We start from the raw sequence: 16,792 nt of genomic DNA, 5'->3' as shown, positions 1-16,792 counted from the left end.
CTCAAATATCACAGGCTGGGACCAAGGCCATTGGTTGCTCTCCACAACCTGATGGCAAAGCCCTGTCGCTGAAGACAGCACTTATTTATGTTACCAAACACGGAGAAGTCAAGCTGGTGCCTAAGTAGTCTGAGCCCTACTGACTAGTGTTCATGGTATGGATAGTGATCTGTATGGCACCAGGGGAGAAAGGCGATCATCTCCTGCCCATCTACAACAATGACCTGCCTGCAAGATACATTGGTGAAGAGCGACACAAAGTCACAGGATTAACACTCTTGATTGCCTTTAAGGCCCACTCCATGAGGTGGATCCCCTATCACCCACTGCTAAAAGGGCTAAGAAGCTGAGATTAGATAGGTCATGGGCTTAATGAAAACCCTACTACAATAATTGTGCTAAAGGAATATAACAATAACATGATTCTTAATGACATCTTGCTATACCTGGGGTCTCACTCAACACACATCAGTGGTGATTCCTCTTGTAGAACATGGGAATAAGCACAGAGACCCAAACCTGGTCAGTGTACAGACAGTGAGAGAATTTGGAGCACTCAGCTGTAAGTGGATATCTTCATCAAATCCCCCCTCTCAAGGTCCAGAGGGATCTATGCAGAAGAGGAGGCAGAGAGCTTGTAAGGACAGAGGTAATGGAGGACCCAAGGAGACAGTGTCTTCCATAGAAAACAGGATGGATACACTTGGGGGCTTGCAGAGAGTACAGAATTTATGCACAAGGGCTGCACAGTTTCAAGTCAGACAAGATCTCAGTACTGAGAGGAGGAAGTAGACATGGGGTCACACCCATAACCAATAAATTATTTGCAACTGATAACCCTCTAGCAAAAGGAAAATCAGTTTGCTCCAAAGGAGCACTGGATATATCAACCACATTCCTGTGTAGGCTCATGCCTAGGAGTAATTGCCCAACACAAAATGAGTGCAGTGATATTTTTGGTAGACTTTTTGTTTCTTTTTGCTTTATCCGGGCATTTTTTGTCTTTTTGTTCTTTTGTCTGTTATGATTTTCATTTTTGTGGATTTTCTTTTGCCTTTTGTTTTGTTTTTCTTTTTGTTAAGAGAGAAATAAAGGGAACAGGGAAAGGGAGAGTTTAAAGTTGGCTAGTAGGGAGGTGGGGAGAATCTGGGAGGCATTGAAGAAGATGATAGACATGATCAAAATATATTGTATGAGAAAACAATTTCTAATTTAAAAAAAAAGAAGGCAGGATGAGAGAGGCACGGGAAACAAATGGATAAGCAATGTTCCTTCATGGCCTCTGCTTCAGTTCCTGCTTCTAGGTTTCTGCCTTGAGTTCTGCCTTGGCTCCTGCTAATGGTGGACCATAACTTGTAAGCTGAAACAAACTTTATTCTTTCCAAGTTAGTTTTGTCCATGTTGTATCCCAGGAATAGAAAGCAAACCAATTTGAAGCTTTAGTATCAGAAACTGCAGCCATCCCTAACATCATGTGTGATGTGATTTCCATGTTCAAAATGGCAAGAAAGTTTCTGGGCTCTCTAACAGGTCACATGGTTAAATGAAGTGGGATTGTCTGATTGGATTTGTGTTTTGTCTTCTATTTTAACGAGATCAGCTGTGAGATGTTTTGTTTCATCTTTTACCTCTGTGCAAAGATTTTTGTATTGTTTGAGTCATCCTGTGGTTTGTGAACTCTCTCTCTCTCTCAAATTTTTGTTTGCATTCATATTTCTTTTATTTATTTGTTCTTCTCTCATACAATATATCTGACCACAGTTTCCCCTCATGCCACTCCTCCCAACTCACCCTCCAACCCTCTTCCCCAGATGCATTCCTCTTCCATTTCCCTTGCGGAAAAAGAAGGCCTCACAGGGACATCAACCAACTACAGAATAACAAGATGCACTAAGATGAGGCACAAATCCTGATCTCAAGGCTGGACAAGATAATCCTGTAGGAAGAAAGGGTCCCATGAGCAAGGAGAAGAGTCGGAAACACCCCCCTTACACACACACGCACACACACACACACACACACACACACACACACACACACACACACACACTTTCTCTTTGTTAAGAGAAAGTTAGTAGACAGAGTCCTTTGTAGTTTTCCTCCTTCTGGACAAGCATTTTGCTTGTAACTGTGATTTGGACTGAGTTTTATGCTGAGCCTCTATTGCGCAAATTAGTAACCATTTAATAGTTGTCAAGAAGTAATTTTAGAGTCAAATCTACCCCCACAGAAGTTTTTATTTCACGTTCAAGTTATGGATATTTTTCTTTGATTTTTATGGATTTGGGGCTTTGTAAACAAAGAGGATTTTGATTGTCATCTTCTCAGTAAGAGGTGCCCAAGCATCTGGAACATGACAGCAACCTATGCAGTGACTGCTGGCTGTTTTCTTCTGTATTTGTGTGTAGGTGTTGTGTTTATGTATGTGGGTGTGTGTACACGTGTGTGGGTACACAGTGCGGAGGTCAGCGTTCCACGTCTGCTGGTTTATTCTTCAATTGTTCTTCACCTGATTTTAGAAAGTATTTTTTATTGAGTCTTTGGGAATTACATGCTTACATTTAATATATGTTGACCATGCTTACCTCCCGCTCCACTATTGAGTGCCACGGAGGCCCATCTCCTCTCGCGTAGTGGGGAAAGCACAGGCTTACCCTGCAGGAGGCCCTTGGTAGGGTCCCAGCCCCAGCACAAACCAAATACATAAACAAGGCAGTATTTAAGCTCACACTCTGACATCTGCCATAGCTGGGTGCATAGCCAAGCCCTTCCTCAGCCCCTCAACAACCCCTTGACAGCTACTGCAAGCCCTAGAAAGCACACTCTGACACCGAGCCACAAGGCCTCTAGAGAGGAAAGCAAGGCTCTTTCCTCAACAAGTAAACACTGTAAGTTGTCTGCATTTTGTATACTTCTCCACCAAACAGTTGTTAGTAAGTGTTGTGGCCTGCGGTCCTCTGAGGAAAATACACCCGTGCTAAAGATGCTGTACGCTGGCGGAGGGGGTGGGGGAACGTTCGATTCTCAAATCAAGATACTTGTGAAAAACAAAAGCCAATTGATTCATAAAGAAATGGCCCGTTGAAGCGATCCGTCAGAACAGCAGCCCAACTGGCTTGTCAGTGGGGTAATTAGGACTTCAGGGGAAGGCTAATCACACGTCATGGAACACTCTGCAGGGGAAAGGCAGCACAGGCTCTTTTAGCTTCTGACGTTCACCGAAATGAGCATCAGCAGAAATCAAAACCCTCACTGCTACCAAGTGAGGAGCCGGTGACTAATACTGACAGACGGCACTGCAAACTAGGTTTGGTTCCAGAATGTCCCGTGGGGCTATGTGGAGAACCAGAACTCACGGCTTTTCATATCCTCCTTCACAGCTGAAATGACCAGCTGAACCCACTTTGGTAGCATACCCTTAAGTCACTATGCATGCCGCCATGGCCGTACCATAGCCGTACTCCCAGACACGATTCAGGAAACATGATGTGTCCGCTGTGGCACTTCTGACTTCTTTCTTTTCTTGGGACCAGATCGCGCTAAGAGTTATGTAGGGTCCTGAGAGGAAGAGATCAAACTAACGGCTTTATGACTCGTCAAAGCCACAGGGGAGAGCAAAGACTTAGGTGTGCAACAAACAGAACACTAGTTCTCCGCCCTCCCCCTCTCAGCCTGTCTCCTAAACTTCAAAGGAGGGTTTCCATCCCACCAACAGAAGTCCATCTACAGCCAGAACTGGATGAAGAGCGCCAAGGTGCTAGTGCTGCCTCCTAGCGGCAGTTCCCTATGGCTACAGCTGCAAACTCTCCGGTTGTTGGCGGAGATTCACGCGTGAGACCTCATCTAAGAAGCCTTGCATTTTAATGTTCCCTACTCTCTGAGTAGTCATGAGGATGCCCTGTCTTCTCAAACGGGACTGGATGCCTCCTTTTTCTAGGGCTTTTGGCAATCGAAGTTTGTGCCCCAGAGCCGTGGTTTTGGAGAGAGCTGAGATGGACTTTGGCAAATTCTGAGCCCGAGCCGTCTCTACAAATCCTAGGGCATCGCTGAACCCTGACATGAAAAAGATACGTGCCGTCGCAGCAGGCAGCCGTACGAACAAGGCAGTATTCTCCAGTGGGTCTCCAATGTCACATGTGTGTTTCTTTTAAAGTGCATGTGTGTGTGCATGTGTGCATTTGTGTGTGCGTGTATAGGTGTGTATCAGGACTACAATGCATTGTTATTAGCTCCAACTAGCGGATGGTACACAGACCTCATGAATTCTTTTTTTTTTTTTTTTTCTAACTACCTTTTCACATTCTTTGATCAATATCTGCCCACCCCTCGGGAGACCTTGATAATCATCCGGCGACTTTGCTTCACGGAGTTCAACTTTTTCATATTTTACAAGTAAACAAGATCATGTGGTAGTTATTTTCCTGTGCCTGGATCATTTCCCTTGACATGTTGTCAGTCATGTTGTAGGAAACAGCAAGATTTCTTTCTTTTCCCAAGTCTTATGCTATTTGCCTGTTGACGGACACTTTGATCCCGTGTCCTGGCTGCTGTAGTGAGTGCAGGAGTGCAGATGTATCTTGGATATGTCGGGTTTTCTGGTTTGAATTTATACTCTGGATTTCTAGACCACAGAAGTCTATTTTTATTTTATTTTATTTTATTTTATTTTTTTGGCAGAAACTCCATACTGTTTACCCCACGGCTATACTAATTTGGATTCCATATCCCACATCCTTGCCAACAGGAACCTTTCATCTTTCAAAAGCCCCTTTAACAGATGTGAGGCCACAGGTCATAGTGACCTCATTTGCATTTGCCTGGTTAGTAGGATTAACAGTTCCTGTGTGCTGATTGGCTGTGTATGCACCTCGCCCTGAGAAATGTCTGCGTAGGTCCTCTTCCGTTTGTTCGCAGTTTTGAAGGAAGAGGGGCCACCGCAAAGTCACTTTTGCTATTGCTGTGGCTAAAGCGAGTACAGAAAGGTGATGAAATGGGGTAGATAACCAGGAGGTTGGAAGGCTGGTGTGGAGCGCTGAACGGTGGTACAGGAAGCATGCTGGGAAGGTGCTGTCGGCGTCCTCTGAGATGGAGCCAGTCTGTACTGACTGAGGACTCAGCCTCTCCAGGGACGGCCACTCACAGGCCTACCTCCACATCAACGTTTTGACATCTCCCTCTGACTTCCCCATCTGCTTCTCAGTTTAGTCTAACAGCTTTCATTTAGTAGATGTTGAAGGTCACTAAAGAAAAGAGGTGGTAATTCTCAAACACTTGGTAATTAAGTCTTAAGCAAACGTCACACATGTAGAAGAATCTTCAAAGTAAGACCCAAACTCCTTTAACCTAGCATTAATACTTCCGCTATGCAGTGCTAATATTTTGCCTGTCTTTTGTGCTTTGATTTTCTCTTTCATGCATGATCAATATGTTTGACAGCTAAAAGTGGAGTTAGCTCTAGGTGTGTCTTTGTGAGATAAACAGACAACCTATGGCTAGCTGAAGACCTCCATTCATCTAGAAAGCACTATGCTCCCCAGTGGCCTGAGACCTCAAGGGTGACTCGTAATTAATCCAGGCTAATCGCATGAGCGGTCTTTTGTCAATTGTCTAGAGGAGTGCATGTGACCCAACTGTGGCCAATCATCTGGTGGGGAGTGTGGTAGGGCCCTGGTCCACACTGTGCCCCAGTTCTGGATAATGACCTCAAAAGGAGAACTCTGTTAAGGATTCTGGGAAGATTTCTTGCCTCTGTAAGGGATGGTGGGGCAAGGAAACCTCTGTTGTCCTTTTCATGATTCTTTAAAGAAACAAACCAGAGTGGGACAAGCCCATGTTCTGAGGACCCTGGGGTAGTATGAAGCGTGCAGAACCCTTGGCACTGTTGGGAGCTAGGCACACCCTGGAGCTCCTGCACCTGAAGTTCAAGGAAATGCTGGTTGAAATCCCGTGGCAGAGAGCCTCTGTTACCTCCTGAAAAACATATCCCGGTGATGAGTATAATATCTGTGATGCTTGGTATTCTCGGTACTTTCTCCTAGCTGTTCTGCTGTAACTGTGTGTGAAACCCCTTGAGTTGTAAGACAGTTCATCAGTTTCCCGCAGAAATCAATGAAGCCTCATAGATGTTCTATTGAGATGGAGAATGCACAGCCAGGCCTCTGAGAGGTTGTTTTGTTTGCTTGCTGAGTATATTCTTGATATGGAAATTAAATTAATTTGAAAGTCCCCCTTTCAAATGGATGGTTTGGAGATAATGTTTAAACATTAGAAAGATATATGCGTATGGGAAGAATAAAATTAAAAATAAATGAGATCTGATATCTTTGTTCAGCACATTTTTCAGTTTTGCTCTCCATGCCAGTTGATTTATTAAGGTTCTGGCCAATCCTATCATACCGCAATCTTCCCCAGGAAAAGCAATTTGAAAGTGGTTGTGGCTGAAGGCATATTATAACAGTGGAAAATCAAATAGAACATCGACTTTCATTTAAGATTGTCAGCTTGATGAATAGAATTATGTTTACTTAATCCAGGCAGTACTTGAGACAGATGCCCTGCTCCCTACATGTGGCCGGCATGGGACATTGCAGAGAGTGGGAGGTTCTTCGGAAGTGGATCCTAGGAATCATACAGTCACTGCCTTTGAACATCAAAGAAATAAAATGATCTAGAATCTGCTAAACAAAATTGTCTCTAAATAATATCCATTTTGACAAATTTTGAGATCAAATATGTATTTCCCTCTTAATTTGGCAGGAATGCTCACTTTGTGAAAATTTCTGTTTGATTTGTTTCTGGGAAAAGTGTGGTTTTGTTTATTTGTTTGTTTACCTTTCTTATTTTCTACCTTGAGATGGATCCTGATCCTGTGTGGTTCACAGTGTGCTCTGATTGACCTCTGTTTATGTTTCTGCCAGCCGTGGCAATCAGATGCAACATTATTTACCCACCACATAGGTATGGACACCACACACGCGTAGGTTGCGATTGTTCTGTGACTAATAATCATGGAAGACTGTGACAGTTTGAATGGAAATGCCCCCCAAAGGCCCAAAGGGATTGGCACTATTAGGAGGTGTGGCCTTGTTGGAGGAAGTGTGTCATTGTGTAGGTGGGCTTTGAGGTCTCACATATGCTTACAATACCCCGCAGTGTCTCAGACTACTTCCTGCTGCCTGTGAGTCAAGATGTAAGAACTCTCAGCTCCTTCTCTAGCACCATGTCTGGTGTGTGTGTGTGTGTGTGTGTGTGTGTGTGTGTGTGTGTGTGTTGTGCTCTGTTCTCAGGTGATATTCCTCTGGAGAGTGTTGGTTGAACCTCCCAATAGTATAGGGAGAGTTGGTACCATCACCCCAGGCTTAATGATAGCCTTATAAGCTAGTGTTCCAGGAAGGAGCATCTCTACAGTGGTCCAGAAAGTGGAGGAGAGCAGGCTGCCTCAGATGGTAGGGTCTGGGGGTGGAGCCAATGCTGAGTCATCATCTGACCAAATAGAAATCAAGGCATTTATGGGCAGGATTTAATTTAGTTTCCGTCTCATGCCATTTGACTTTTGGGATTTATGGGTTCTCCAAGTAAGAACAGCTGTGAGCAAAAACCAGGCAGATAAAGGCTCCTGGGGTGGACCTAGCTGCTTGCATCACTCCTGAGTATGCACTGGGTAGCGTTCTAAGGAAGGGCTGGGCCTCTGACATCCTCCCCCTCCCTCTATCTCTGAGTATGGTGCACTTATGCCATGCATATGAGGGCATCAGAAGACATCTTCCAGGGTCAGCCTGTCTTCCGCCCTGTTTGAGGCCGAGTCTCATGATTTGTCTTGCTCTGTGAATGTGAGAAGTGGCCTGTGAGCTCCCAGGGATTCCTCGGTCTGCCTTCCATCTTGCTGGGACTGCTGAGATGGCAGACAGGTACTATTGTGTCTGTCTTTCATGTGGGATTTGAACTCAAGTCCTCACATTTGTGCAGCAAGCATTTCAACCACGGGGCCATCTTTCCAGTCCCGCATTACCCTTTTCATTATAGACCATGCTTACAGATTTTTATAGCTCTTATACAGTTGAAAATGAAAACATGTTTTAGTGAAGAAAGCATTGTACTTATCCGTTATGTGTTACTTATCCGTTGTCAAAACAACACACTACAACCAAGGGAACTTGCGGGAGGAGGGGGGGATTTGGGCTTTTAGTTCAGAGGTATAAGCGTCCATCACCATCGCAATGGGGAAATGTGGCAGCAGCAGGTGGGACCACTGGAGCAGCAAGCCGAAAACTTACCTCTTAAACTGAAAACAGGACATAGAGGGCAAACTGGGAATGGCAGACGGCTTTTGTAATCTCAAAGTCCACACATAGCGACGTACTTTCTCTGGGGAGGCCTCCCCTCCTATTCAAGCAGTGCTACTGACTAGGGACCAAATGTCCAAATGCCTGAGTCTATGAGGGGTGGACAGCTCAGTTTGGTAGGTGATTTATGCACTAATAAGAAGAGAAACTAGACACTTAAAGAATTAATCTTCACCACTTCAAAAAGCACTTATATAGCCATTTAGTATGCCTCTGCTTTTCTTTCTTTCTTTACAAAAATAAAAATAAACATAACCTAAAAGGGAGTCTTACTGAAGGAGTCAGAATGGGAACGAAGATGCTATAGAAGGATGCCCAAGCCTCTTTTTACCACACATGGACCCACCAAGATGTCTGTAATGACGAGCTTAATCTGTTACAACGAATCCTTATAAAGTGTTTGTCTTTCGCTGCAGCAGCCTGAAGAAAGAAGCTTGGGGAAAAGGTGGTCCAAAGACCCAAAGCCTGCACAGGTTTGAGTGCTCGCTTTTCTGCAGATGCACAGGGGGTCAATCAGCAGTCAGGCTGTTTGACTGACAGGGTGGTTTCATAGAGTAATTGCCCCATTATATTGTTCTATATTTGAAGCATCATCTTTACATAAGAGCGAAGAGTCAGATTTCCATTTATGGATGAGATATCCACAATCAGCCACGACTGAGGCTAGTCAAGGTCAAGTGAACCAAGCAAGCAGGAACCCCTCCTGGAAGTACAGCATTCAGTGTCCTCAGCGCTCTGTCCTGGGAACAAAGCTTTTTATTATAATTGAACTCTAGATGGATCAAATTATGCATTAGCAAATTTTTGAAATTGCGAAATAAAAACTCATCACTGATTTAAGCTGTAAAATCATAGGAATTAGCTTAAATTCTCTTCATTGCTTTCTCCTTTTTTTTAAAGTTCTGCAAAACTGAATGGCAATGAGGCCAGTGAGGTTGCTGAACACAATGATTCCCAGTTTTATTCATTTTTCTTCAAATGTCATGATATCATTTTTCTTTACAGCTGATTAAAATTTGATGATGTACATGTACTCCATTTTCTTGAGGCTTTAGTCCTTGATGAATACTTCGGCTGTCTCTGCAATATATTGCTGCCATAAGCATGGATGCGCATGTTTCTCTGTGTTGTGTAGATTCAGAATCCTCCAGGTATATACTCCAAAGTGGTAGGTGGGCCATACAGAAGTTCTACTTCCAGTTTCTTTGGAGAAACTGCCATATTGACTTCTGCAGTAGTTATGGAGTTTATGTTCACACAGACAGTGTTTGAGGGCTTCTTTCTTTATGCCCTTCCTAGCAAGCATTGCTGTTTGTTTTCTGACAGCCATTCTGATGATGTCATATGGACTATCTTGCAGTTTTAATTTGCTTTTCCCTGATGGATAAGAATGCTGAACAATTTTATTGGCTATGTGTATGTATAGTTCTTCTCTTGAGAACTATCTATTCAGTTCATTAGCTGATTTGTTGTTTGGATGATTTAATTTTGATGTTTAATTCTTGCAGTTCTCAGTATAGTACACCCTAGATGGGAACACCCTGTGTGTGTGCAATTGGCAAAGTCCCACCGCACCCCACTCGTTGGGCTGTCTCTCGATTCTGGTTGTCTTTTCTGCACAGGTTTGCTTTTGATCTTTGTTCTGATGCTCTGTCATCCCATTTGTCTGTCTCTGTGTTCTAGAGACGGTTTTCTGTGATACAAGAGACCTTTGTACAAGCCCTTGTGTGTACCCCCAAGTATCTTACATGTTGTTCCCTAGGACCTCAGGCATTATAATAAGGCCTTTAAAATATTTCAAGTCGATTTTTGTGGTATATGAGAGATTCAGATCTAGTTTCATTCTTCTCCATGTGGAAATTCAGTTTTCTCACCACTGAGTATTAACATGACTGTCTTATTTTCCAGTGTATGCTATTGACACCTTTGACAACTAGGTGGCTATGACTGTGTGTGGTGATTCCTGAGTCCTCTATTCTCTTCCATTATCTATACATCTATTTGTGGTTCACTTCCATGATGGTTTTGTTATTATGTCTTTGTAATATAACTTGAGATCAAATCGAAATAACTCAAATATGGTTCTTTCTGCTAAGGATTGCCTTAGCTATTTGCTGTTCTTTTCTCTTCCATATACATGCTGGGATTGATTTTTCTAGTTCTGTGAAGCATGGCATTGTAGTTTCGATGGGGATTGCTTTGAATCTGTAAGACCCTTTGTTACTATGTCCACTTCTAGATTATTTATTATGGCAACCTGTGAATGTGTCTTCTCTAATTTCTTTCTTCACTTTTTAAAGGTTTTTCATTGTGGAATTCTTTCACTTCCTTACTTAGGTTTATTCCTTGGTATTAAGTTATTGTGAATGAGGTTTCCTCTTATTTCTTTCTTGAAAAGTTTGTTATTGGCATACAAAAAAGGTTAGTGACTTTGGATTTTTTAAAAGGCATTTATCAGTTTTCTGGTGTAGACCTTAAGTATAAAATTATATTGTTGGCACTCAGGGATACTTTGATTTCATCCTCTCTTATTTGTGTCCTTTTCACTTCTTTCTCATGTTTTATTTCTCTAACTGAGATGCTATGCATTGCAATGTCCAAGAATAGAGAGTAGGCACCATTGTCTCATTCTATGGAGAGACTGGATATCCCTGACCCATTCCAGATCTGAGAGGAAACTTGCATGCATGAAGATTAAGACCGGGCTCCTCTAGTGGTTCCCTGAGCACAGCGTGATGGTCTTAGCCCTACTGGATGACCGTCCTTGCTGTCCTGTCCATTTGACATCTGATCAGTCTTGTAGTCTGTGCTCCTTTAGACTTTAATGATCAGCCTCACACACATACATGCAAGACCATGCTCTGTATTAGCTGGTCTCTGCAAATAATCCTGAGAAGATGGTCTTGGACCAATATGCATCTGCTGATTGAATCTGATTGTCAAAGCTGCAGCAGATGCATATTGGCAAGAATAAAACCCAAAAGAAAATTTGTTGTATTTTCAATGTAGTGAGGATGGGTGCTTGGAGAGGGAGAATGAGGAGGATGACGTCAAGCTAAGAAGCAGCTGAAGGTAGAAGGTGGCGACTTCTCAGGGATGATGGGATAACTATGTATCCGAATATATGTTTGTCTGTGTGTCGCTGCTCAGTAACTGATAGAGAACAACCTCCAGAGAACAGTCTGGAGGGACAGACGAGTATGCAGTGTCAGAGCTAAGGCTCGATTTTCCCTGGTTAGTCTAAGGACCACTGGCTCTGTATTGTGGAGAGCCAGAAAGCATTGCTGTGAACTGCTCCCTCTCTGCCTCTTCCAGGAAGGTCAAGAGGAGCTTCAAGAACCTCCTCAGGGCTTCCCATATAATGTACCTCACTCAGGGGAGTTTTCCTTGTCTTTCTAGTGTCTGATATGTCTCAAGACCTTTGTATGACTGGCCATGTGACATTTGGAAACAGAGGATGGCCTCTTGGTACATGGGCCCCCTCAGTCCTACACTGTGACTTCTGTGACCTTTAATTAGAATCCCCAAAGAGGAGACCTGAGCCCAGGTTATCTGATGTAGTTCCTCCTTACCTCCCTGGAGATGACGGTCTATCAGGAGCCTTTAGCTGTTTCTGTCATAGAGGGAATAATGAAATAGAACTCACGTTCTGCCCCTCACAATAAACCCTAAATGGAAACGGGGTACATTCACACATTAAATCTTAGGAATGCGCTGGATAATTACTTTCCTGGTTGTTGCAATCAAACACCTTAGAGGAAGTGGCTTAGAGAAAGATTTATTTGAGCTAATGCCTTGAGGGGATATGGTCCATCATGATAGGGCAGGCATGGTGGTAGGTAGCTTCATGGCAATATCGTCACGTATCAGTGGAACCAGAGGAGAGGCTGATGATAAACACGGGTGCTAGCATGCTCTCTCCTTTTCCTGCTTGTATCCCATCTAATTCTGAGTACTATGGGATGCTGCCAGTTACATTCTGAGATCCCCTCTATCGATTCCCCCCAAACACTCTCAGATACCCCTAGTAGTGCATCTCAAGTTCCGAGGTGATTATAAATCTGGTCAAGTTGGCAGGGAAGATGGATCATCTTATCCATCCAAAAATTATAGAGGTTCGTTTATTTGATTGCTCATTTTTCTCCCTGTTATTAAATTTAATTGAGTGCATATCCGTTTCAGTGAATGTTTCCATATCTATCTGGGAAGTGACGCAGGCAAAAGTTCTGGATGGGTTTTAATCAGTTGTAGACGAATGAAAGTGGTTTTCCAAAATAATGACTCATCTCTGCTAGCAGATATCCAGGTAAGTAGACTTTTGAAGCCATTCTTTGCTATGTGACAATGGCCTGTTAAATTCTCCCCACTCTGCATTGCCAATGTATTAAAATATTCCAGAGAATTCTTGAATGCTTTAGCTTCCTACTTGAACAGTGTACTTTTAAAAAAAAATCATATAGTGTTGCCTATTGGCAACACATCCAGGGATTCCTCCCAGACCCCAGATAAGATACAAACCTCACCCAAACACCAGTTTTCACAGAAAGATCTTTTATTAAGCAGTAAAGAAAAGTTAAAGCAACTGCTTTCTGTCTCAGGCAGGAAACAGCAGCAAATGACTTTGCAGGTATACTTTTTTTTATTATTTGTTTATTATGTATATAGTGTTCTGTCTGCATAAGTCCCTGCAGGCCAGGAGAGGGCATCAGACCTCATTACAGGTGGTTGTGAGCCACCATGTGGTTGCTGGGAATTGAACTCAGGACCTCTGGAAGAAGCAGCCAATGCTCTTAACCTCTGAGCCATCTCCCCAACCCACAGGAATAGGGGAGAAGTTGGGGAGGTCTGTGCTAGAATGGGCTGGGATGAGGTGGTAAAGGTGGTAAGGATATAGAAGATATAGAGAGAAGAGGAAGGGGACAAGAGCAAAGGGGAAGGGATATTTGTCCCAGAGGGGAAAAGAACCGCCTCTGGATAGAAAGGAGACAGACATAGCACACAGGAAAATGGCAGTTTATGAAGGTACAAGGGGAACCTGTGTTAGGATGAGGTGTTAAATTTATTTGGGCATGGTAATTAGGTGAGCCAGAGAGGGATTTGATTTCTGAGCTCTGGTACTTCTGCAGGTGAACCTTAGTAGTCAGCCTCAGGAGGAGGAAGTGGCCAATGATGGAGCAAACCTTGGTGGCCATCTTTAAGAATGTAGTCTAACGGTTTTTTAGCAAGGCAGAGGGAAGGGGGAGAAGGGCAAGACCTACCAGAGCAACATGCTCGAGTGGGCCAGTGCCGGTTCACTTCCTATTTGACTATTATCGCCCTGGAATTCTACCTAAAATTCACTCAAGTTAAAAAATATCTGTCACTGAAGCTAAGTGCGACAGCACACACCGCAATCCCAGCCCTCAGAAGGTCAAGGCAGAGGGATCAGAAACTCACAACCAGCTCCAAGTACATAGCTAGTCTGGGCCACAGGTGACTACACAATGAAGAAATTCCCTCTCCTCAGGAGAGCTTCTACGTTCTCTCTGGTGTAGACAGCCCCCTGGTGGGGCCCCCTGGTGATACCCAACACCCCAGGGAGGCAGTTTGGTTTTTCCCTCTCTGTTACTGGTTAAATTCCTGTCCCCAATGAGCTAATTCACATGGGCTGCACATGAAATTCATTTATTTCCTATGATAAGTTTACATATTTATATATATAAAAAAACAGTCCCTCCTGAGCCCAGAAAGAACAGAGCCATGCAGCCGCATCCACTCTTTTAATTATGATCCGAGCAAGTAACTCTGATTTTGATCAATAAATGAAGTTAAATGAAAACCGAGGGCCGGCCCCTGACAGAGGGTTTTCCCCAAACAGGTTGAAGGCTTTGGAGTCTCCCTGCACTTTTACTTCATGAACTTAGAGGAAAATCTTGCCATTTTTTTGGCCTCTTCCAAACACACCAGCTGAGGTTACAAAGGCCAAGGGGAGGATTTAAAGATACCGCTGATTAGCCCAGGCTCAGGCTGCCCACCAGAGCACACAAGGGAAGGCATTTGAGCAGTTTTGAGCACGTTTGTCTGAACGGTTTAGCTGTGGTTGAATTCCCTCGTCAGCTCCCATCAACTGCCATCCGGAGGAAGTAAGAGCTTTGGCGGAATCGAGTTGCAAAGGACTCGCTCTGTGCCTAAGCTGTGTTTTATTTATTCCTTAGCAGATTTGAAGCTAGCCAAAGCAACTCAATTTCCTCAGAATTCCGAGCGTTTAGAAGTTTCATTAAGTTCTCAATTTTATTTTATTTTATTGAGATGGCATCTCACTATGTAGCTCTGACTGTTCTGGAACTCACTGGGTAGACCTGGCTGGCTTTGAACTCACCAAGAGTTCAATCCCTGCCTCTGTCTACAAGTGCTGGGATTGAAGGCATATGCCACTACACCGGCTAAATTCTCAATTTTATAATCAGAAGTATGCAAATCAAATTTCTTTGAAATTGCTCAGATTAAGTTGGAGGAGGGTAAATCCTAAATCCAATCATGTCTGGGCTTTCAAGGTAGCTAGTAGTACTTGAAGCTGGGCTTCAAGAGGGCTGGTAGAAAATGCAGCAACAATGTGCCCTGAAACAAGCTTCGTGGCAAAGAAAATGGTGCTGAGATGGTGTTGGATGCTGAGATTCTCAATAATTCGCTGTCCGTTTAGTGCTTTGGAGTCCATTTATCCCCTTCTTGGTTGTTTTAGGAGGGAATACTAAGACAGTGGGCAGCAGAGCAGGTGTTCTTCGAGATGCGGCTCTTGAGTTCTTAACCTGTGGCAGCAGGACTTCAGAGAAACCTCTACTTAGGCCTAGCTGGGATCGCGAACTTTACCACAGAAAAGAATTTCAGGACAAACCAGTAAGAAGCAGAATTGTAATTTATTAAAAAGAGATTTTCACATAGTTTTGAGCATTGGCCTAAGAACTTTGTGGGCTGCTTTGCGGATTTTCAGCCGTAACAGGAAAAAAGCTGTGCTGTTTTAAAATGCTGGCTTTCTGGGCGGTCCTGCCAGGACAAACTTTGACTCTTTCAGGCAGACAGTCCGACTAAGTGTGGTCTGTGAGCAGAATGCTGCAGCTTGCTGGCAAGGACCTTGAAACGCCATAGAGTTGTGGCAGTGAACACAACTCTGGCTGGTACCTCAGCCACGAGGCTGGAAAGCTAAGGAATGTGCTGGATCTAGCCGTCAAAGCCACATTTTTAGTCCTCTCCTTAAAGACTCATGTGGTCAGAAAAGGAGAGATATACAGTAAAGAGAGATTCAAAGACAAAGAAAACCTCTAAATGGTTTACAGTGTGTTAAAAATATATGCAGCCTAAAAGGTTAAAGTCATTAAAAATAAAAAAGAAAGGGAGATATATGGTGTGGTGGTACACACCTTTAATCCCAATGCCTGGGAGGCAGAGGCATATTGACCTCTGTGACTTCAAGGTGTGGTAGCACACGCCTTTAATCCCAATGCTTGGGAGGCAGAGACAGACAGATCTCTGTGAGTTCAAGGTGTGGTAGCAAACACCTTTAATTCCAGCACTGGGGAGGTAGAGACAGGCAGATCTCTATGAGTTCAAGGACAGCCTGGTCTACAGAGTTATTCCAGGACAAAGATATACAGAGAACCTGTCTCAAAAAGTAAAAGTAAAAATAAAAGAAATAGAGGTTAAAATAAAGATGGAAAATAAACAGAGAATCTTGATACTGTATGCTATTATGCTCTCTTTGAATTGTTTGAATGCTGAGGAAGGAGCAACAGCTGCTAAAGGACTGTTGTTTATAAATACTGCTGAACTAACCCAAGATAGGTATTTTGAAAATACCTTGGCTTCAAAACTGAAGTCAAAAGGTTTGTTACTTTGGAGAAGAGATTTTGCTTTTGTTTCCACAGAAAATGAGAGGTTGTGGATTCATTCTGAGTTAAGAAAAATCCAGTATGAGCAAGGAAGGCCACCTGAGAAATCTCCGACAGGAACAGATGGCCCAGATGTCTGAGTTCTACATCCAGAACAGATTCAAGACTGCTGCCTGAGATGACAAGACTCACAGGATACTCCAGTCAGGACTTGATTATAACTCTAAATTTTCTTTAGGTCCCCATAAGATCATCAGTGCCCCCAAACAGCAGGAAGTAGCCTGAAATACTACGCCCACATTCCCAACAAATGGACTATGGGTATTTTCCTTTGTTAAAAAAAAAAGAGGGAAATGGTGTGGGAGAATTGTCTGTATTCTGTCAATCATATTTTAATAAAACACTGATTGGCCAGACAGGCAGTATAGGTGGGAAAGCCAGACAGGAAGTAGGGGTGGAGCAATGAGGACAGGAGAATTCTGGGAAGCAGGAAGGTTCCTCGCCATTCCCGCGCAGATCACTGAAGAGGCAGCATGTAACTTGCCCAGCTGAGAAAGGTACTGAGCCCGTGTGGCTAACATAGATCAG

Source organism: Myodes glareolus, chromosome 16 (genome assembly GCF_982192425.1).
Source record: "Myodes glareolus chromosome 16, mMyoGla1.1, whole genome shotgun sequence".
Classification (NCBI taxonomy): Eukaryota; Metazoa; Chordata; class Mammalia; order Rodentia; family Cricetidae; genus Myodes; species Myodes glareolus.
This window is presented reverse-complemented; position numbering follows the sequence as displayed.